Source organism: Labrus bergylta, chromosome 20 (genome assembly GCF_963930695.1).
Source record: "Labrus bergylta chromosome 20, fLabBer1.1, whole genome shotgun sequence".
Taxonomy (NCBI): Eukaryota; Metazoa; Chordata; class Actinopteri; order Labriformes; family Labridae; genus Labrus; species Labrus bergylta.
The window spans coordinates 7259600-7283133 of NC_089214.1; the positions used below are offsets into that span (position 1 = coordinate 7259600).

The following is a 23534-nucleotide window of genomic DNA, read 5'->3' on the forward strand; positions in this document are numbered from 1 at the left end:
GCAGCGGAGTGAGGATGGGTGTGTCCTCTGCAGCATCACTGCACTCACTCAGAGAGGGGAGCGGGAGGAAATATAGTGGTTTCATGTTGGGTGGGTTCATGAGTCCTTCAGGAAAGAGAGAGGTAGAAATGGGAAAGTGCAGCCACTAACATTTAGTTGCAGTATTGTTTTTAAAAATGAATGAATGTGGCTCAAATGTTGTCGTAGAGAACAAGCTGTGTGCTCGTCACCGGGATCACTTCTCAGAGGGCGGCAGTAACCTTGCTCCCACCGTCACCCCCTCGGTGCAGAGGCTCTCAGTCATGCTGCAGTCGGCCGAGATGGAAACTCTGACATCAAGATCAATGAACACAAGTTTCCTTTGCGCCGTATCAGATCCATCAGTCAAATCATAAAAACTGCTGTTTGGAGTGATCAAAGTAACTAAGTTCACTTTCTTTACATTTAAAAGGTCATTAGTTTTCTTTGCTGCTTTAGTTTCTATATCATATCACAAAACAATACTTTATTGTCCCCCAGGAGGAAATTTGTTCTCACAGCTTTGCACGGTTGGTACACATAACAGCAGGTAGAAACACAAAACAAAGAAGGGGTCAGCATGGAAGCTTGTTTAGGACTTTAATCGCTGAGGGGACAAAACTCTTTTTGAAGCGCGCAATCTTCCAGGTCAGGGAGGTCACATTATGCAAAATACACTTCAACATGTTCTAACACTAATGTCTGTCTACAAACCCCCCAATTATGAGACAAGTCCATCCTCCCCGTCTTCTGTCTGCTCCACTTTTCAGAAAATGTGTACTCAAACAGGTCGTTTGGAGATTTTCCCTTCATGACATCACAAAGGGCAGTAACCCCCATTTACATTTAAAGCTACAGACACAGAAACGGCCTGTTCTGAGCCCCCTTCCCTTTCCATACTGGACTGACACCAAAGTAGGCATGAGAACAAGTTTTCTAATGATGACCTTGAGAGCATTTTATCAGTTTTTCTTCACATTGTGCCACAAGAAAAGGCACTTCATTGTGTTTTCTGCACTTCCAAGAACCATTGTTTGTACATTGGGAAACCATAGAGGGCAATGGATTTTGCTTTAACTATCATAAGAGCATCCAAGGAGGCATTTCTTTTGTGTTTTTCCTCAACCTGGGGGAATCAGGGTTTGCATTTGTCTCACCTGTAAGTGTTTTCTTACAGTAAATATTTGTGTCTTTTTGTGTTTATAAGGTATTCAACTGCTTCCCTGTGTAAAATGAGGCTGTTGTCTCTTGTTGCTACAGTTAATCATTGAAACCTTTACTGTGTGGGGCTCATTGAAGTGGCACAACTGTCAGTTTTTTCTGAGTAAAGAGTTTCTTCTTTTATTCCAGTGAAAACCCCATCAGCCTGAGAACCGAGTTCTGTCCATGAACCGCAGGGCCCTAACACATTGCTCATCTGTCTCTTGGGTGAGAACAAGTTCACTTTTCTGAGAAAGACAACGGCTATCCTCTGAGACCACCCCTCCGCATTGACACACTGCCACAGATGCAGAGCCACCCCCCATACCACCCCCAGAATCCCACTTCCTCCTGCACGTTGCTTTAATCGGGGTGGGGGGGAGAGTCTTAGTTAATCAGTCGTGTCAAAACATTAACGGCTTATTGAGGATCATGTTTCATGCCAGTAAAAAGTGAAACCCGGAGTGCTGTAATCTCTGTCCGTTGGCAGATAGGACTATTGGCTTGGGCAAAGCATCAGAGCTTTATCAGGAACCAAGAGTGAGTGAAAGTGTTGCGACACACGAGTGAGAGGGTACAGCTAAGTTCCTCTAAAACAAAGAAAGGGCATGTTTTTTAGTTTTAAAGCTCTTGAGAGGAGTTTTTCAATGATTATAAAACAGACTGAATTGAATACTGAAGCCTTGTTTTGACCTCAAAACGCAAGCAAGATCATCAGCAACAAGAGATTTCAATATTGTTTAAGCTCTTAACTACTGCCGGGTAGGCGTCATACGAAGTAAAAAGCAGGAAACAGAAACCTATTGAACATTTCTATGGCAACGATTTACAGTTAGAGGTTGGTCTGAATGAAGAATAAAGAAAGAATGGGGGAGATTTTCCATCAGAAAAAATACAAATGCATTCAGAGGACAAAATCAGCGAAGTGACTAGAGAAACCGCTTTGTCCACAGGGGGCGCCAAAATCAACATAAACAACTGAAAATACCTCAAAGAAGCTTTAATGAAATCCTGCACAAAAACATCCTCGGATAATTTGAATTTGAAAATGTAATGTAATGCAGGAAGTGGGTAATTGGATTAGGTGGTTTGATTAAAAAAACATTCTAAGATGCAATAATTCGCAGGTTGGACAGCACGCTGGACAGACGCTCTTCTCCGCGGCTGCTTGCAGTTTTTGGGCTTGCATAAAACTTAAACATTTTTCATCTTTTCTGCTCAAGAGGCGGAGTCGCAGCGCTCATCAAACTCACATTTGGCCCAAAGCAGCCAATCACAGCTCTCTTCAATGTTTTGAATTTGGACTGCAGTACCCATTTTAAACACTCGGAGTTAAATATTGCTCCTTTAACTCGCAGCTTTGTAATTTTCATTTTTTATACATTTTCCAGACAGATGTTTTCTAAGTTCATGACATCTACAAAGTCATAGGAGGTGGCTTTGTAACCATTAACGAAGCTATAAATGCTCATGAAAGTGACCTTCAAATAGCTGTCAGTTTTCATATTTGGAAAACTCTACTTGTTCATTTCAGGTAAAAAAAAAGTATCATACATAATTGAAAATGATATGATGGATAAGTATGACCTTGAATAAATATATTAGAGTGTGTGAGGAATTTGTAAGTATGAAAGATTTCCACAATTGTATTCCAAATGTGACATAGTTAAGAGTCTTACAAAGTATGAAACATTTATTCTGAAACATCATCTCACCATTCACAAATTCTTTCAGATGTTTTGCGGCTTTAACAGGCCAGTCACAACAATAGTATTCACATTTAAAACTAAGAATAACCTCTTTGCTGTGGTCAGACTAATGCCTAGCTTGAACTTTGATATTTTTTGTCTTTGTGTACAAATCTGTCCGGCCTTCTTTTACTTCCACTTGCACTTTTGATACACACTGTCTATTGCAGTTTCCTCAGACGGAGGTCCTGAAGGGAGTCGACCGTTTTCTGTCTTTCTGCAGGGACATAAATCATGGCTCTGAGTCCTGATGACTGTGCAACTGTGGTTACAGTCTCTCCATCCAGGTTTCTCTCCAGCCATCCTGTCACTGAGTAATATCCGTCTGAATGAACTCAACAAGAGGCCCTGGCCGTGTGTGAAATCTGCTGCTGTGGTCTCACCAGGTTGCTGCGTTTCTGTGGTTGTCCTCTGCAGGCTAAATGTTGAAATACTTTCAGTTTTTTATTCTTGGTAACAGGAAGTCTTGGGTCTGACTGTGTGGAAATGTTAAAAGACCTTTGTAAGCCCATTTAGCTTAGCTTAGCATGATGGATGAAGAGTGAGAACAGGGGGAAACCGCCTGGATCCATCCAGAAATGAAAAGCCCAATAATTAATAGATCATTTCAAATAACAAAGGTGTTCGAACGACAGGCTGAGGTGTGTTTATGTGCAGGACTTTGTCTTGGCTGGGCACAGCACCTTCTGTAAAATGACAAAATATTATGGACTTGGAAAATGATGAATGAGGCGACGCCTGTGAGCTACTTCAGGTAGTTTCAAGCAGCACTGACTGACATGGCCGATACTCAACAATCACCTGAAAACATCTCCTTCCAATTAGCAGCGTATTGCCTTCCTTGCCAGCCACCCCCCACCCCCCCCCCCCCCCCCGCACTCTGCACTCTCACTCAGCCAGACCTCCACCCCAGCATCCACCTGTAGGCTTCACCTCGGAGGTTTAAGATGTCCCCTAATCACTCCTCAAATTTCTACGTGCTATTTTCACATCAGTGGTCTGCTATTGACCAGTATCAGACCCAAGAGTGACTTGATTAACCAATCAGGATTGAGTATTCAACCTCAAGCCTGAAAAGTTGTGATGCTATGTTGTGTTGATAACAAATACATGCAGTTCTGACAGCTCTTCTTGACAAGATCTATGAATAATGATTGATGTTAACATCCCTAAACAAACTGTTTTCTCTTTCCCGATCTTCAAGTCAATATCTTAGAAATGTTCACATTTTCCGAAAAAAAAAAAAAAATCAATGAATTCAGCTCGATTTGAATAGGCTAGAGATGTAGAAACAAGATCGTTTTTTAAACAGTACAGATTGTATCTTTAGATTATGAACCAGCTCTGGTTTTGGCTCCACAATGTTCCCTCCCAAGGCTGAATGAGTGTATTTATATTGAATTAGAAACCGGACAGTGTATGTGTGTGTGTGTATCTGTGTGTGTGTTGGGTGTGTCAGCCGTGCAGTGCAGTGCAGTGCTGCTGTGCTGACTTTAGTCGGAGCCGATAAGCACCAGCTGCTACTGAGCGTTCACATTACTGTAATCAAGCCATGCTGGCACATGGTTACTCAGTTCCTCTCCACCTTCAGCCTTCATGCTGCAGGATTATCTTACATTACTAGAAAGGGCGCAGTTAAAGATGTCAAGCTTAAATAAGACTTTCAGGTAGTGCAGATTTTTCAGCACGCGGGGTTAATTAATCATGACCGCACTTGTTTCCCATGCAGGCTCATCTGTGTTTGGAGTTGTCTGCCTGCAAGAAAAGAAAAGGCAATGAATGGTAGTTCATTTAAACTGCATCAAAAATATAATTAAATTTATTTTTTTGCTTTCAATAAATGATTCCAGCACAAAATGTGTATCCTTTTTGAATGAACTAACCCTCAGCAGCAGCATTCTCATCACTATGACCTTACCTCAACAAAAAGATTACTATAAAAGATCTTTCCTAAAAAAGAGAAAATGGTGCAGATCCTTGCATGTGACATTTTTAATCATCACTGCACCTGTTTCCAGTGTTGGTTCAATAATTTTGGGTTTTCTTTTTTTGCATGCAAGAAAAAGATCATGCAAATAACTCTAACAGCATAAAGCAAAACCCAAGAAACATTCAAGTTGTCCTTGAGTTTTATTGAAAGATTCTGCCCTGAATATGACCTCAAACATGCACACTGTTTGCAGTGCACAGCTTTCAGCAGCAGCAGCGTCTTCACTGACCACTCTGCAGGGCGTGTCAGATGAGAAATGAATGGACTTCAGCGTTTACAGCTACTGTCTTCTCTGCAAAACCCAAATACTCTCTAAACAAATATTAAAACAAATACTAAAACAAATACTCTCCTTTATAGATCAGAGTCAATCAGAGAAACTTTGCAACCTGCAACCTGACTCTGTTCTTTGAGGTTTCATCCTCAAAATAAGTAATCAACTGTTTGTTTGTTTCCTTTTCTTGTCATAGCATCTATGAACTGATACAATAAAATTTGTGCTTGGCAGAGAACTTCCCTGTGTGAAGCAGATTTTTACTTGTCCACACCCTCTGCACAACGCAGCACATCCAAACACACATGCTTGATGTGATTGTGAGCCTGCAGGTGGAGCAGTAGCATCAGCTTTGGCTGGCAGCTTCTGTCTGTCTGCTTCTCCCTGACTGGGAGAGGAGCTGCTGACTGGAACACATTTCCTCCCGCTCCCCTGCGCTCAGCTCTGCAGAGGGAAAACACTTATTCAGCTCTTATGGGAGAACCCCGTCTCTGGGGTTAGCCGGGCCAAGGATATATCACTAGACTCCTGCATCCCGTCCTCATCTCTGCCTGACACATAAGCGTGCACTGTAAAGATTTTTTTTTACTATGAAACAGGTATTGATTTTCTGTTATATGTTGTTATAATATGGCAAATCTGTCAATCAGCATCTCTGGTGCTGCTGATTTTTTCTAATCACATTTAACAATTTAATCAGCATTATTAAAAGCTGAAGTTGCTCTTCTTCCCTTTAGACGTGTCATGACATGGATTTGCTTTGGACAGTTGAGCCTGCAGTGAGTTGAAGAGGGGGATCATTGTCAGTGTGTAAAGAAGCCTCAGGGTAACGATAACTGTCTGAGCCTGGTTGCTGGGTGGACGACCTTCTTTGCAGCCTGGCAACACCCTTACACCTTCACATGCCCCTGCAGAGCCTAACAGCCCCCCCCCCCCCCCCCATCCTCATCCTCTTCCTCTCCTTCCTCTTTTACAACACACACCAACCCCTCACCCTCTCCTGCTCCTCAACATGAATAATGCAGGGGGCCTCCTCGATCGTCGCTACCAACATGCCACGGCATGTTTTATTCACACCAAAGTCAGACAGATCCCCCCTCGCCGCCGCTTGGATCCATGAGCCGCCGTTGGCCTCAAAGACGTCAGCATCAGCACGCTGTGTCTGCTCTCTCGCTCGCTCAGTCTCCTTGACCTGCACGTCCCTGCAGAGAGAGCAACGCCGCTTTCTAATAGAAGCGCAGGGTTGAGGGTAAATATTTGTATTTAATTCTGGTAACACTGTCACATTCTGCTGAAATAATACGCCCTCCATTAAGTCCTCCTCTTTCTATTCCTCACAGCTGCTGTATTTTTGTTTGTTTTTCTTCAAGGTCACATCATTGACGAGCCCAGACTCAAAGAGTAACTCTCTAAATTCATTAATCAATAAAGCCGATATTAAAGCCTATACATCCTTTACCAAAGGTGCATGATTTCGATTTTTGTATCCAATCATTTATGATATATATCAGGAGTTTGAGGAGTATTTTCTGGATGTCACTTCACTGAAACCTTTGTTGCACAGTTGTGGTCATGCTTCCTTACTCCCTGCTCTAACAGGTGAGGCTTTCTCCTGCTGAGTCACTCTCTCACCTCTAAGTGATGACATCTGATCCCTGCATGATTTGTTCAAATCTGTCTCAGGGGCGCCATGCTCACATATTCAGTTTCAATGCATCACTTCACAGGAGATAAACACACAGCTAATTCCAAACTGTTTTTAACTCTGAGTGCACCAAACAATGAATATGTTCAAAAAAAGAAGTGTACCTGGACCTGGAGTGTTGTCCTGTATGTTCGAGTTTCTGTTTTGTGTATAATTTGAACATGCGTACACCCATGAGTAACCACCAGTGTTCCTGTTTTGAAAACACCACGCTTCCCTTACTCCAACAGACGGTGTTGCCACATCAGAGTTTTTCACCCTTATCTGACAGCCTGATCACTCCCGCTCATTATCTTATGGCCCGGTCCGAGAACGGCTTCTGGTCACGCGTTGCCGACCCTCCATGGCCATGTCAGTGGGGATGACAGGACTTTGATGGGCCATCCGTTACCCTACAGATCCTCACCTTCCTAAAGTACTTGATTTATTATTCATCTGTGTTCCCACTGCGGCTAACCAGTCAGTCATTAGCAGGTCCAAGGTCCAATCTCTCGCTTTATTCTGTGCAGGTTTGATCTTATTTTATCCCAAAGAAACTCACCTCCAATGGACTGGACAATGTTACATCTTTGTTTACATCTTCTACAAGTGAAGGAAGTTAAACAATGAGGACTCAGACAAACAAAGATGATTCCTGACTCATTTGTCTGCTTCTCTTTTCAAATTCTAAAATATCTTGCATCATCCGGTCTCTTCTTAGTATGCATCCCCCAAAATCGATCCCTCACCTCTGAGTTCTGAAGCGTCCAGCATCCAGATGGTCAGCCATGGCAGCCTCTTCCTCCTTGGACACACTGTTAAGAGAGAAGATTGGCTGTTAACGGGCATGAATACTGTTGCTTTTTTTTCCCCAACAGCAAACAAATACAAGCCCATTTAATCTGACAAACAATGAAAACTGAACTATATGATGTTATTTACAATATAAAAGTTATATAATCTAATATACAAGTTAAAGATATTATCACTCATCTGTCATTATGTGTCTTTAACGACAGCCTTTCTGACCCACATGCAGTTTATACTTGTTTTGTTTTGCAACAAAGACTTCCCTCTTGTCGTATTGTTTACATCATATCTGACAAAAAGGATTAAAACATTGTGTTTACATCCCGTTAGTAAGCCAAAGGCAACATGTCATGTTTATGCTTTGGACCTCATCATCACATAAAAAATAGTATGTACATGATGACACCTATGGCCCAACAGTCCACTGGTCGTCCATATCTCTGCCTCCCGACCACCTCTTTATGATCACTTTAGATTCTTTAAGGATAATCATGTAAATCTGAATACTATAATAAACTACCTCACTTTCTGCTTGTTTATTTATTTGTGGCATTTTGATCTAAACAGCTTCAAGCAAAAAAAACAAGCAGATTTTCTACAAAAGCTCATGGTTAATGGTAAATGGACTTGAGCTTTTCTAGCGCTTTTCTAGTCTTCTGAAAGTGCTTTTTACACCGCTGGTCACACTTACACATTCACACGGATGCAAAAGGCTGCTATGTAAAGTGTCAATCAGAAGTAACGAATCAAAGCAAAGTCTAAGAAAAATCCAAATCATCCGTTAGAAATGAGAAACCAGGTTTTGCCAATCTTTATCTGAAATGATGAACACCTTGGAGCACAATGGTCACGGTCCAAATATCCAACCTGAATAAGAGACATATGGGCCAATAGATTAGATTAGAAAACTATATAAATCCCAAATGGGGAAACTCATTTACCACCTGGTCACAGCAAACAATATCGACCGCACAATCATCGCCCGACGCCCAGCCACCACCATCGGACTGTGTCTTCCCCCAAACCACTCCCGTCCTCATTCATGCACGGCCTGCTCCGACCTCCACCTCAGCGGCAAGGAAGTGTGGACAACCGGAACGCCAGGAATACAAAGGCACATTATAGGCCTACCATATGCTGTTTTGTAAAGCGTCTCGAGATAACACTTGTTATGAATTTGCGCTTTACAAATAATGATTGTTTGATGATGATTGAATCACAATGCACAACCAGTAAATAAATAACAAACACCATTGAAACCATCTGAGACATGAATCAGAGCCACAACTTACAAATGTTCACGAAGATATCTGACTGCTGCTGGAACAAAAGACCTCCTGAGTTGTTCAGTACAACACTGAGGCATCACTAGTCGCTCACTGAAGGAGCTTCAGACTGTGCAAAGGGTTACCTACAAAGATCAGAACCGTTTTTGAGTACGACCCTCGTTCTCTTCTCTCGAAAGTAACCTCAAGTGAGTCCGTGGTAAAGCCGATCACAGAGCCAGCCTTTTTCATCAGCTAGGAGGGATATCCCGGTATTTAGGCAAAGACTGCTTTTTATTTACATATGAATCATATTTTGGAAAAAAGTAATGCCAATATTCGTTACAGATTTTAAATTAGATTGATGTCAAATTAATCTACTGAATATTTTCATGTTACTTTTTTGCATGAGCATGAAACACTTTGGCTTTAGTTAAATACTACAGTTTGTTTTCTCTTCAGTGTGAATATTAGACAGTTGTAAATGGAAAAAGGTTTCCTTATATACTATTGACTTTATTGACTACACACCACACACCATACGGCTATCTCATTTCCATTTATTTCTAACATGCCTCATTTTATGGATTGTGGATGCTCAAATGGCCTTTAGACCCAACAAGGAGCCTCCTGGGAGTGTCAGGATCTGCTCCTGTCCTAGTTGAGTAAATACGGCCTGAAAACAGATGTTGCTGCTCAGATAGCTATCAGGAGGAAGGACAGTGGGCCCAGTGGAGCGATCCTGGCAGACATAGGTCATGTTGTGCGGCGGGAGAGTAACTGAGCACATCATTGAGCGCTCAACTTAACCCTCAGTGAGTTATTGTGAGAAGGTGGTCTGTACGGCAGAGAGGCCCTCCTCAGATCACTTACATCTCACGCTACCTGTGGTGCTCCAGAGACCTTCCTGAGGGGGAACGCCGCCGTGTTTGTGGGTGAAACATGAACGGGTGTTAACATCGCTATCAAGGGAGAAAACATCCTCGCTGTAGCTGAAGAAACTTCTGTGTCTTTCTTTTCCTCATGCTAAATTCATAAACCGTTGAGCTGCTGTACATCAAGCTCTTTCCCTTTTTACCCTGTTTGAAGTGTTCCCATCATTCACTCAAGGCTTACTTAACCAGCAGAGTGGAGATGAAAGCTTGAGCATTCGAGTACACCCAGGATCCTTTGATGCCCGACCATGAAGTATATCGTAGAGCTTTTAGCATTCCCTACTCTGGAAATCAGTCACAAAGAGTTTGTGTGTGTGTGTCTGATAGAAGGAGGTCCTCACACATAGCGACTAATTGTCCAAACACACACACAGCAGTCAATTTGAGTGACTACAAATATTTATACATGTATATAATTCTAACCCTTTTTGATTAATCGGCACCTTGAAAGACAGCAGACAGTCTGGAGGGGAATCTTCCCATTTGGTTAGCATGTTTGCTTATTAGCCCACCACCTCAATATTAGTGAGCATTATTTAACAACCAGATTAGTGTTCAATGTTACTAATAAAGATTTTTAGAAGCCCCTTTGGTAGCACCTCCATTTTGCAGTTTTTTTGTGTAGCATTTTGTGTAGCATTAGGCTAATGTTAGCACCTCACCACCTTAGCTAATGTTTTGCAGAGTTTTTCCCCTTGAGCTTTAAACAGGTTTCTTGTATAAGTCTATTTTTAATTGCACAGTTTAAGTTTGTTTCATCTAGGGGTATTCTTTAAAAAAAATTTCGGGTTAATATACATGTATGGGAGAGGGGGCGTCGGTTTTGTGGTTTAATGTTTCATGTCATGTTCGTCTTTGTAACCTGCTACTGGATGCTTTGACTTTCCCTCGGATCAATAAAGTATCTATCTATCTATCTATCTAAAAAAGAAGGGGATAGAGTTTAAACATTGGCCCGTCCAACAGTTAGCATTAACATTCAGCAACTCAGGCTACTAAACAGTATAACCTTTAGCTAGGAGAGGAATAAAATCCTGGTAGCCTAAGCATAATGTTTATCTCCCAATAAATGTTATTTCCTAGCAAAAGTAAATTAGTTATGAAGTGATTAAATGCTATTAACTGTTGTCTGAGAGTAGCTGATGGGATGTCAAATCTGATGCAATATGGTTTAATGTGCCACCTGAAGGATTAAACACAAAACAGTAAAAGTATATGAAATATTAAGACAACAGTACAACATGAATATAACAGCGTAGGAGCCTCACACTCTTGCTGTGATGTCATCAAAAAATGGCCTAAAGTGCATGTTGTGAATTTAAGTTGTGAGACTGTTGAGTCAGGCAGTGGTCTGTCTAATCTTACCACGCACTTGCTGGGTATCTGTTGTGCAACTGTGAAACCGTTGTTGAGCGTTGCGCGTTACATAGATGCAGCGCTGCCTTTTTGGTGATAATGTGCAGCAGTTGTGCATTGTTTGCTCCAGATACACTACACGGCCTCCTATCTGCTATTTCGAGCACAGCTGTCTATTAGCTGAGTGCCTGTAAGCCAGTTTTTTATGCTCTCAGCTTTTTGTCAACTCTGCTGAGATTTGGGTAATGGCTTCAGCGCAGCTTAAGGAGCAGCTCTCTGAGTGTGCAGACAAGACTTCATCGGCTTTCCTCAACAGACTTTCCTCATCAAAAAAAAGAAAAGAAAAAACCCAGAATCCCAGAGGTCGCTCTCTCTCTCTCTCTCTGAGCTGCCTGCGTGGGCCTTCCTGGTCTCAGCTGTTCAGACTCTGGAGAGCATCGGGCCCACTCAGCTGTCTGTTCCTATCCTTAACCCCCCCACCCACCCCACCCCTCGTCTAACCACCGGCAGTATAACCCCCCACCCCAAGAATTGACAACATCTGTCAGTGTCACTCATTCAGCAGCTTTCTGATGTTTGACCTTTTGAGACGGGCATGTGCTAGATCTTTAACCACTCTTTGTTTTTGCATTATTCTCCACTGTTACACACCTATACGAGGGAATATTACTGCTTGACAAGTCTGTAAATCTCCTTCTTCACCACATCAGGCGCAGAATATGCACTAAAGAAGAACATCTATCATAATATAAAGCAGCCGAAGCAGTTAAATTACCTGCAGCATCACTACAGTACTTGGTGACCTTTACTTTCAGATTGAAATCAAGATAGGGACAGAAGCAGCCAGAAGCGTCAGGAAGCGTCATGAAGCCGCTTTCACACTTTTTTATTACAGGCCCTCACTGATCCGCGGGCTCCGTCGCTCCCCACACGGGGGGGAAGTCGTATGTCAAAGACAGATCCCCACAGGGGCTCTGCTGGATTTAAAGGTTCCCTCCACTGTTCATGGGGGCACATTTCCCAGAATTACGCTCATTCATGATGAGTGAAAGCATCCAGAGAGAAAAAGAGAGGTGCTCCTCGCCTCCATTCAGCAGAACAGGCCCCTAATCTCTGCTTGGACGGCCCACAATGAGAAAGGATGGCCGGCACTCACATCAAGCACTGGCACATTGACAATAGATAACATTTCATGGTATAACAGGGACTGCCTCATTTGAAACTTCTAAAACACTTCAGATGTTTTAAACTAAATTTATTTGACAATAACTATACTCATTGTCATAATGGGGTGTCTCTTTTGGAAGATTTATGAGTCTAGATAACAAAACAAACAACATAAAACAACAACATATAAGCATGTAATTTATCCTCTAATTGAAATATACTGAATCATCTCGTAAACATGATAATTTAACCCCTGAACACATGGTTTTTACCCCCCCTCCCCCTTTTTTTCCACCTTAAGCCCTGTTTCTACAAAGCGCTCCTGTTTTGTTCAGTATGCTTTGGCAAGGTAAACCCTGATCTTACCTGACCCTTAATTGGTCAGGTTGGTAGGTGTAGTGAAAGCAGAATGGGGATTACCGCGTCAGCTACGTATCATCAAAGGTGTCAAAAGTATTGACATTCATTACTCAGGTAGAAGTATAGATACTAGGGTTTAAAAAGACTTCTGTAGAAGTTGAAGTATCAACTCAAGCTTTTTACTCAAGTAAAAGTGTAAAAGTACTGGTTTCTCAACTATATAAAAGTAAAAGTAATGTGAGGGGGAAAAATGCCATTAAGGACAAAAGCTTAGGCCGCGCCACAGGGGCCTATAGAGCACTATCCCACCTCCCCCCAAATGTTTTTTTCTAAAGGCCATAATGACTATAATGTTATATTAAAATGTTAATGTTGAAAATTTGGGATGCACGAATTTATGCCCATTGAAAATGAACGCATTTTAGTACAATGCAAATACATTAAAGAACCATATGTGTGTACTACTGAGCATTAACATGTGTTCCATGGAGCGGAAGATATGATGACTAGTTGCCTATAAGTATTGTAATGGTGCAAAAAGTCAAACTTCAGAAGCATGTTATCAAAAGCCTTTATTGGAATGTAAATGTACAAACTTGGGACATTTCACTCGAGTTCTCTTGAGTCTCTGCCACGGATATCTTCGTAAGTCGGCTGAAAAATAATTACTCCAGTAAAGTATAGATACCCAAAATTTCTACTTAAGTAAGGTAACAAAGTGTTTGTACTTCGTTACTTGACACCTCTGCTGTCATGAAAGGGTCAACAATGGAGGACGTACAGCAGAGCTCTGCACCTCTGAGGTCATCCATGGGGTGGTGCTACAGGCTGACATTAATCACAAAAAACTAAAACAGCCTTGAAACTACTCCCTCAAAATCCACAGGATATGTAAACATACTTTGTTTTGTGTTTGTCCTTATTACCTCTGTCACACAGGAAGGGACGATTCTTTTGACCAATCAACAGACTGCAGAGTGTCGCTTGGCAACCCAACAGAAGGGTAAACCAAAAAAGTAGGTCGGTAGGGGTTGGTTATTTTGGTACCATTCCTAACTTTTGACAGTGGAAACATCATGCGTACTGTACAGCACTAAACTGAACATACAACTTGGTGGAAACAGGGCTTTTGTGCAATGAAAATCTTCTTATCAGCAAACTCTGACTCTTCAGAGAAGCTGTACGATGGTTGGACTGAGAAACATTTGTTTATGGCTGAACTGTTTCATCAAATGGAAATTATTTAATTCTTTAGAAACGTTTCTCCAAACCAATCCTATCTGGTCATATCTACTACAAGGTTCTTTTTTTGATAAATCTCAGCTGCACAAAATGTTTTTTGTAATGACTGACCCACTCAGTGCTGTGTTAATGAACCAAGAAAAGCAGCTGGTTTTTAATCATGTATTTTAAAGGGGCAGAGGAGGTTTCATTAGAGTCTAACAAGCTGAATGTTGAAGAGTTTTCTCAGCCTATAAAGGTCAAGGTTTTCAAATAAATTCCCTGGAGTGATCTGGAAAGACCTTTGCAGTTTGTTACAAATTGTTGTGACAAATAAGGTTTGAATGATTTACTACACTTAAACTTAACTCAGTTCAAAATGTCTTATCGTGAGCTTTGCACTTCATTTGTGTTGCAAACAAATCACTCTATGTTGTGTGTGCAGCTCACCTGCTGTGCACTGACTGGTGACACTTACCAGGAATTGCTTTAATTGGAATTAATTACTGCAGAGTCTGTTTCTCCTTTCCGTGTAATTATTACCAAAGTTCACAGATTGTTTACAAGAAAAATTGGAAAATTAGTCAGAGTTTACAGACTCATGAAAACAACTTTGTAATGTGGTTGTTCATTAAAAAGGTGCAGATACATTTTTACCTGCACAACGACAATATGCTAAATTATGGTTGTTCCAAAAGTGCAAATCTAGCATGATACATAGATGTTCAAATGTATTGATTAAAGATGGAGCTACAACATATTTCACTCTTCACTAAAGATTTGTTTGCAGCACTAATAACAGTTCTTCAAACCTGCATGTTGTGCTGTTAATATAATGATATGTTTTGCATTAATTGTGAAAACAGCGTGGATGGAAACAGCGACCTGGGACAAGAAAATAGCATGTGTGATGGATGCATAATGAGGAGCATTAACACTCTGCCTTCAGGCTGTCTGCTGGATATCTAGCCTGGAAGAACTTTCCTCGGTAGCTCTGTGACCTGATCATCACAAACACTCATTTATATTTTCTTACCTGGTTTAAACTGCAAACAGGTGAATAAAGTATTTGTCTGTCTGTTCAATCGACTGCAAAATAAATGGTGGCCTAGATTTCTTCTTTTACCAAAACAGCCAAACAGAGCCAGAGGACGTTTTTTTGGTAAATAGCAGTAGCCCTTGGAGCCGGTGGCGCTCTCCTCTTTGGGTGCTGTTGCTAGGAGACAGTCGATCTAAAATCTGGCTCCGGCGAGGTGCACCTGCTTCACGGGGCCTGGCACATTCTGTGTCTGCGCGTTCAACACATGGGAGGAAGAAGTGATCGGAGCTGCACAAATCTTGGGGGAGTTTCCCCGTGATCAGTCCTGCTTCTCCTGATTAGATAATTGGGCTGAGTGGAGTGAAATCTGCAGGGACGAGCGTGCGTACGTGCAGGTGTTTTCTGCTCGTGTGCCCCCATGATGCACCGTTTGCTACACTTGAACAAACTCTCCCCCAAAAACTACAAAATGTCCTTTGCTCGCTCGTCTTTTGCCAGTAAATAGACACAGCAGGAGCTCGGAAGTCAATAAAGGACAAAAGGATTTGAAATCACGCAGTTTATGTCATTCATCAGGGAGGCAGAGTACACAGATAACAGCTCATCTCCATTAGGTCCATGAAGATTGGCAAGAAAAAAAACCTGCAAAATCATGAAAAATGGGTCAGCTGCATTAGAACTAACGGACATCTCATGTGAGCTGAGGTGATAAAAGCCCAGAATATGTGATTATATAACGGGGGGGGTTTGGCTTTAGGGTAATCTCTGTAGCTTTACTATTCACTGAGGCGCAACAGCTGCCTGCTATTACCCCAAGAGCATCAAGACTGTACTGTACACGCCATCATGTGGGAAAGCTATACCACCCTGCAAATGTTGTCACAATATCATTATCGCTCTTGGAAAGGCTATGACACTGCAAATAAGAACGCTAGTGTATGCAACAACTTGATAGTGTAACCTATTATGCCTTGAGTATAAAGATAGGACGGTGGACAGAGTCAGAAATTGGGGAGAGAGAGTTAGAGTGGGGAATGACATGAAGGAAAACAGCCTCAGGTCGGACTTGAACGCAGTACGCAGCTCTTGAAGACTTCGGCCTCTGTACATGATGTGCACGCACAAACCGCTGGACTATTGGCGCCCCTTTTACTTCTAAAATAAACAAACCTGTTTCAACAGAAATCATTATCCTCTGCAACTTCAAACAGAATCCTACATGTTCCATACATGTTTGTTCCCCCTCTCTGTCCAACCATTAGCCCTGCCAACACATGGAGAAAAAGAGAAGGCCCCGCCCACTCAGGAACGCCATATGAAGAGGCATAACAGAGGAGTACAATTCAAGGAGAAATAATGGACTCTCCGAATAGAATAAAATTGTTTATTTGGTACAAGAAATACAAAACAAATCCCTTTTGGTCTGACTGAGGGAGCGGTGGGGGAGGAGGGGAAGCGGCGCGCTGAAGGGACAGCTTTGTTTTGGTGTGAGAGACTTGTGCTCAAGTGCGACATCTACTGGACATCTACTCTGAAAGTCATATATCATACCTTTAAGTTAAGCATTCCTGTATTGTTGCTTATGAAGTCTTTAACTTAAAAGTCGCCTTCTCTCCTTGACAAACTCACACTGTTATAAAAATATAAAAACTATACTGAAAAAGTAGCTTCACCTCAAATTGGGTTAATATTCATGTATTGAAAACAGAAAGAGAATACTTGTACCAGAACATTTCTGTGGCCTTCAACACCTTTTCATTTAGTCAGTTTCTATTCATGGCGAGTAAAGAATAGACCTCATGTACACACCTTTCTAAAGTGAGGAAAGTGAAACAAAGCCCTCGCTGTGCATCACATGAGGATGAAAATAGCACTTGAGCATCACTTCTCTGGCGTCTCATTGGTCCCTCTGTGCTGCTATGTGTGTCACAGCCTCCCGTCTGTGTGTCTGCTGGGCTCTACTCACTGTACTGTGCATGTGTCAGACTGGAGCGCCTCCAGCTCCAGTCTGGAAGATGATCAGCTGGGCACGACGGGCTCCACAAGGGAACCAAAGCCAACAGCCAATAAACACGTCGGTATCTGTGCGCTGACCTGCTGAGCGGCTGAGCTGCAGAGCTGCAGAGTGTTAATTGTACTGTGGGTCATTAGGCTGAACACAGGCATATTTCAGAGCTGGCCTCAGCGCTGGATTTGACCTTCTGCTGGGCACCCTGGGTAATACAGGATGTGGGTGCCAGCATCAAACTGATGGGTGTGAGGTGCCAAGTTAAAATTATCACCCTACATATATAATGAGGAGGGGAACTGACCTAGTGGCCCTAATACCAAATGTAGGCTACTGTACACACTTTCATAAGTTGGATTTCTTGCTGCATTTGGAAGAAAATAAGTTGTTGTTGTTGGTTATCATGAGGTGACTGTTCATTTCTTTTAAAGTCTTCCTGACATTTATACTAATATCCTGTGTAAAATACAGTCATTTGTGTATTCTAGCATGTGAAGGATAATAAGCCAAATATGGAAAGCTTTACTCTCGAAAAACACAAAGGGACAAAGGAGAGTGGATGATGTCTTTTGTGGCGATTCAGGGAATGCTAATTCCTACAATGAGAATGCTAACATGACGGCGGTCATCCCGTTTTGCAAAAAAACAAAGAAAGAGGATAGTGAGGACAATGAAGAGGATAAAGAGGATGAAGAGGATGAAGGGGAGCGAGCTAAAGAGTTAATTGTAATGGACTGAAAGTAAGCTACTTGTGTGCCTCTGGCTAACGTTAGCTACAGCTAGCAAACAGCTGCTACCTAGTTGGAGAATTGTCCCTGTTTCCTTTATGACGTTAGATAAATTAACTTGTTTTTTAATCTACAGATGTTTTGTTTTGGTGTCTTATTGTGATTTGTTTTTAGGCAAACTTTATGCATGCAATTGATTAATTCATTCTCAAGGCACAGAATTATTGTAGTTTTTTCATTTGTTGATCATCAAATCTTCTTTTATAGTATAAACAAATATTATTGAGTCTAATTTTCTTTTCTTTCTCGTGTGAAAAGTGTAAAAAAAAAACTGTTTACCGTCACTGAATGTTGTTATCTGTGGTAACATTTTGTCCTAAAGCTTTTCCCAGGTAGTCAGACATGTTGTCGGGGATTTTGGGGCGATTCCCTTTTTTTTTTTAAATTGTAGATTTGGGTCTGAAAAAAAAAAGAGATGAAAAGGTCAATTTTATGACCCTTTTACCTTTCAGAGAACCCACCTCTGGAAGCCATCACAGTGATTCACGAGCCCACTCAGGTCAGTGGGCAGCTCCATTTAAGATGCTCAGTGAGCGAAGGGGGGGAGCGTACAGTAAGTCTTCAGGGAGGGCAGGAATCATCCGCTCGGCTTGTTTGATGTCTGTCTGGACCGCCGCGGATGATACTTAAGGTGGGTTTGATGGGTGGTGGTGCCCGCTGGCCATTTATTCTCCACTTTTTGGGAACAACAAGCCAGTGCCGGGTTAGGGTGTTTGTTGGTGAATTTCTATTTGCTCAGTGGAGCTAAAGTGGTGCAGTGGGGGAAAGTAAAGTAAAAGACAGATAAGGGCCTGCAGCTTCAGACCTAATTCATCCAATATCTGCACTTCTCCAGGGCTTCTCTCTGTAGTGGACTGCAGCTGGTTAGTGAGCGTGGAGGGCTCTTCTCTTGTTCACTGCGATGTCACCACACACTGATAAATGCCGCTGTGCTGCATTTGAAACACCTTTGACTAACCCCGCCCCATTTCTCTCTCTCATCCCAATAGCTGTGAGGTTTGAGAGCTCTAAGAGGCAAGAGAGAAAAAAAAGTCATCCTTTTCACAGTATCAGTGAGAAAGTGAGAGCTGCCGTCGGGTCCGGTAAAGCAGGGGGCTCCATACACTGTCCTCCATGCATTGGCTGCAGGTTGACTCTTTGGTGCATACCCCGCCCTCTCCTTCCATTTCCTGTCTCTCATTGGCTGTCATATGAATAAAGGCAGTAAAACAAAAAAAAAGAAAAAAAAAAAGTGTATTTTTTAAAGGTTTTCTTAGTGCATAAATAAATAGGCATGAAATGCAACAGCGTAAAGGTGATTAAAAGATAAATGTATCTTTGAACTAGTCCCTGACTTTGCCCTGACCTTTCTCGCATCACAGCGGCAGCACTGTGTTCAACACTGAAGGTGTAAATAATGAATGGAGCGTAAGACAAAAGTTGTTTTAGTGCACAATCTGTGCTCAGATTCACAAGGTCAACAGAAAACAAAGTGTCCAGCATCCTTAAAGCGAACAGTCGGGGGGGCATAGAATAAGGACCTTTTGTTTTCAGGGCCATTCTGACTGTTTCCTGACAATTATCAGGATATTTGAAGCCTGTTACAACAAAATGAAATTGAGCGTTATTCTGTCATTAGACGTGGCTCACCTATTATTAGCAGTTATTCCGATCTACATCATTAAAGAAATATAAAGATTTTTGTGTTAAAAACTAGAGGGAGGGTAAATTGTTCAAGGAAAGCAGCTGTTGTGAAATTCAGGTGTTGAAATTCAGTCCAAGTACTTGACATTTTCATTCATGGTTTGATCCTCTGGAGAGATCTCAGTAATCGACGGATCAGCAATGTGAAAAGACAGCGTCTCTGTCTCTCTGTTGTCTGAGAGACACTGAGGAGGGCTTGTTGTCGAGTGCCACTCCCTCCTCCGCTTCTCCCACTGTGGCACGAGCCTTTTAACCTTGACGACTTGAGCACTAAACAGCGTTTCCATCAGACGGCGCAGAGTACCCTGGTGGTTTGCATTGATGTCGCAATCAATCTCCTTCTGCCAGCCAACAGGGACCTTTCGCATGAGAAGAGCGCAGAAATCAAACACTGAGCAGCTATCTCTCGGATCTCTCTGTGCTGAGAGGTTCATTCAGTTTGAACGTCTCATTTTGGTTTTCGAGAATTCTCGAGGTTTGTTTTATCCCGCAGAAACAAGCAGGACATGGAGAAAATATGAATAGCAGCAGGAAGTTTAGAAAAGCACATATGGTGCTTGTATTTTAAAATGAGCATGATGCTAATTCTGTGTGATTTTAGCCTTTGCAATATCTCAGGATCGCCTGGAGGGAACTCCTTTAAACTCGTCACAAATTTCCACTTGGATTCAATGGTCAAGGATAGTGGGGGGAAAAAAAGGCCATATCTCAGGATTAATTTAACTTAATATGACACAATATATTCCAATAAGGATAAACATCCTGGATAAAACCCTTTCTTAGCATTTTTCCCATCGCATTCCTTTTAACAAAAAACCTCAGGAATGCCTGGAGGGAATCTTTAACCTTTAAGAGGTAAAATGTCAAGGTACAGATGACCTCACATTTGTCCGGTTCCTGCAAATGTGATATTGCATCAGATGTGATATCTCAGACACTGGAATTGTTTTTGCATGTGTGTGTATTTCAGGCCTTTGTGTGTGTGTGTAGCACCTCGCTTAATGACAGTGTAAACCAGAATTTCCCTTTTAGAATTAATAAAGCATAAAGAATTCAACTAAATTAATAAATACTCTGACTACAGACTGACGATAATAATCAGACTTTCTGTCATCGCTCCCCTCATCTGTACAGTTTCCAGCTAAGATGAATAAATCCTGAATTACGTTGGTCTATAAGAAGAACGTCTCAGGTTCCTCCTCCCTCCGCGGGTATGTTATGGTTGCAAATTCCCATTTGAGGATTTGGGCTCGTAGCCAGAAACGGCGGACTCGGAGTCCAACTGCTGCCAGGATTCATGTGTCCCCTCCTGCTCATCCCCTCACCTGCCAACCAGCTCCTCATTCCTCAGGTTCCACGGGGGTCAGACCCCGGATCTGATGGAGGTTATACTTCACTGAGTCAATAAGGGAGGAATGTGGCGTGTACTGTGTCCTACAGGTGTGAATATTGCTCATGACCGTTGCCTGATATGACGATGTCATTCTTAGTAAGCAGGGAGACGAGCCTTGACATTTGAACCTGTTGTAGCTGAGCACGAAATATGCAAATGAGGGCTCCACAAAGAATGCACACAGCTACAGCAACTTGGTGTTCACTTTCTTTAATTCTGCACACACACTCTATAAAACAGCATAAGCAATTCCTCATATCACTGGCTGTTGTTTCCAGAGTTCATTCAGTTCTCTTTTTCCAACACTCAAAGAGAAAATGCTTTCCAGCGAGAAGTACAGCTTACAACTCAGGCCTGTGTGTGTGTGTGTGTGTGTGTGTGTGTGTGTGTGAGTGAGTGTGTGTGTCTGCCCAGCTCCAGCATGCTGCTGCAGAGAGAGAAAAGGAAAGCAATCAGCCAACAGGTATGAGCTTTACAAATGCCTCACTACCACAATCATATTCTGGCATAAAGCAAAACGTTTTGGAATCAGGAGGTCCTTGAATGCATCACCAATGAGAATAACTAAACAGTCTATATGTCAGGGTCATTTACATGGAAATTTGACAAAAACTCTTCTATTAGTAGAACCCAATCAATATGTGAACGTACACCACCATACTTTTGTTTATGAGGTTATAATACAACCACTGAGTGTTTTATAGCCCATGGTCTGAAACAAGTCACAGTTCTTTAAGAAGAAAGAGAGGGTCGTAAATTCTAAGAAATGCGCATTGGTCCGTTCCTTCCTGCCAATCAGGGGAACACGATGCCAACATGAATTTACAGCCGTGTGTGAATCCAGCTCAAACCACCAGCCACATGTAGACATCTCAGTGCTCCTCTGATAATAGGAGTTAATAAGCACAACAACCTAATTACACCTCATAATGGAGATGACTAGCATGTCTCAATAACACAGAGGGGAGTCTCCCATGAACAATGGGGTCCATCGCTGGCGGGTTGGAGACCTCCTGACTGTGACCCTGACACATTCACCCACATCAAATATGTGCAGACAAACGAGCTGCCGTTGCTACCCTGGAGGAAGCTTTCAGTGTTTTCTTTTTAACCATTGAGAGGACCGCCTTATGATTGGTCGTCTTTATTGACGGCGGGGGGGAAAGACTGGAGGCCGCGCAGTAGTTTTTCTTTTGTGATCCAAGCAGAGGTCAAACAAAAAGCTTTGCACGGTGCGCTGATTGACGTTTAAAAATCCTTCTCAAGCATCATCACGTAAACACAATAGAGCAGAACAACTACTACAGATAACCATTACTCTGGTGGTTGTGATTTGCATAGTCAAGAGTCAATCTATCTCCAGTTTGAACCCGTCAGAGCGAGCTTGATGAAGCTGTCTGATGCTTCAAAATACGGAAAAATAATAAGAACAGTTATCTTGAAAATATGGAGATAATGTTGAACCTACTCCTATACATGTCGTGTAGTGAAAAAACAAGAAGTGGAACCTAATTGCAGATCTAAACAAAATGACCAAAAGGCAAAAAGAAAAGCTTTACGTTCTCCGACTTCAAAGTCCGACAGAATCAGGAGGGAATGGAGGGAAACCAGACAAAGGAAGGAAGTAAGAGAAGACAAGTAAATGGTAAATGGAGTTGCACTTGTATATTTCTTTCCTTGTCGTGTGAATACTTTTACACTGCAGGTCACACCTACACATTCACTCACTGATGGTAGAGGCTGCTGTGGAAAGTGACCATCAGAAGTTACTAACCCCATTCATATGCCTCAGACAAGCAGCAGGAGCAATTTGGGGTTAAGTGGACACATGGACACATCAGACATGTGGCTGCAGGAGCCGGGGATTGAACCCTCGACCTTCCCATTGAGAGACGACTGACACTACCAACTGAGTCACAGTTAATGGTAACTAAGTCTGAACTGTGCTTGTAGGACTTTGTGTGATTTTACAAATTTAATTAAGGTGAGGCGGGGACAGTTTCTCAGTTCTGATGTAGACTATATGTAGCTTATGTTCCTCTATTTAAAAAATGTTTTGTTGCTTTGCTTAACCAGTAATGGTAAAAAAAAAAAAAACAACCAAGTAGCTCAAGTCAGTGATCCTGACCTGTCGTGGTGCGCTCTGGTCAACCTGCCTTCAGGGCATCTTTAACAATGTGCTGTTTCATGTCAAGAACAAAAGAACCAAACTAATTCTTCCTCATGTGTTCAAGTTGTGGGAATTCCAAGTCATGAACCTGGTCATTAAATCTGTCTTGTAATGAAACTCAAGCCTCACCTTGACTGAGAAACAGTCCCAGTAAAAAAAAAAAAAAAAAAAAAAAAAAAAAAAAAAAGGTTTGCAGGATGCTTGTAGAAATATTTTGCAGGGTTTTAATCTCAGGTAGAAAATATTTAAGGATGCATCCTTAGAGCTGAACATGTTCAGCAAGGACAAACATGAGGTCCATGCATCTGTTAGTAATGTGTTAAATGTGTTTGTCTCCCCTGCAGCTTCTTATTGCTCTGCCTCTTGTGTTCCTTTTCTTCCCTGCTACTGTGAGCATAAAGAAAATTTCCTAACTAGCTGATTTA

The 23534-nt window shown here is 42.0% G+C and overlaps 1 long non-coding RNA gene across 1 annotated transcript; it reads left to right on the forward strand.

Annotated features, from left to right (window-relative positions):
• Positions 1-3833: 3833 nt before the first annotated feature.
• On the forward strand, positions 3834-7649 carry LOC136177195 (uncharacterized). Its single transcript, XR_010664834.1, has 3 exons — positions 3834-5829; positions 5968-6479; positions 6601-7649. It is a non-coding gene; the product is annotated as an uncharacterized lncRNA (long non-coding RNA).
• Positions 7650-23534: the final 15885 nt, after the last annotated feature.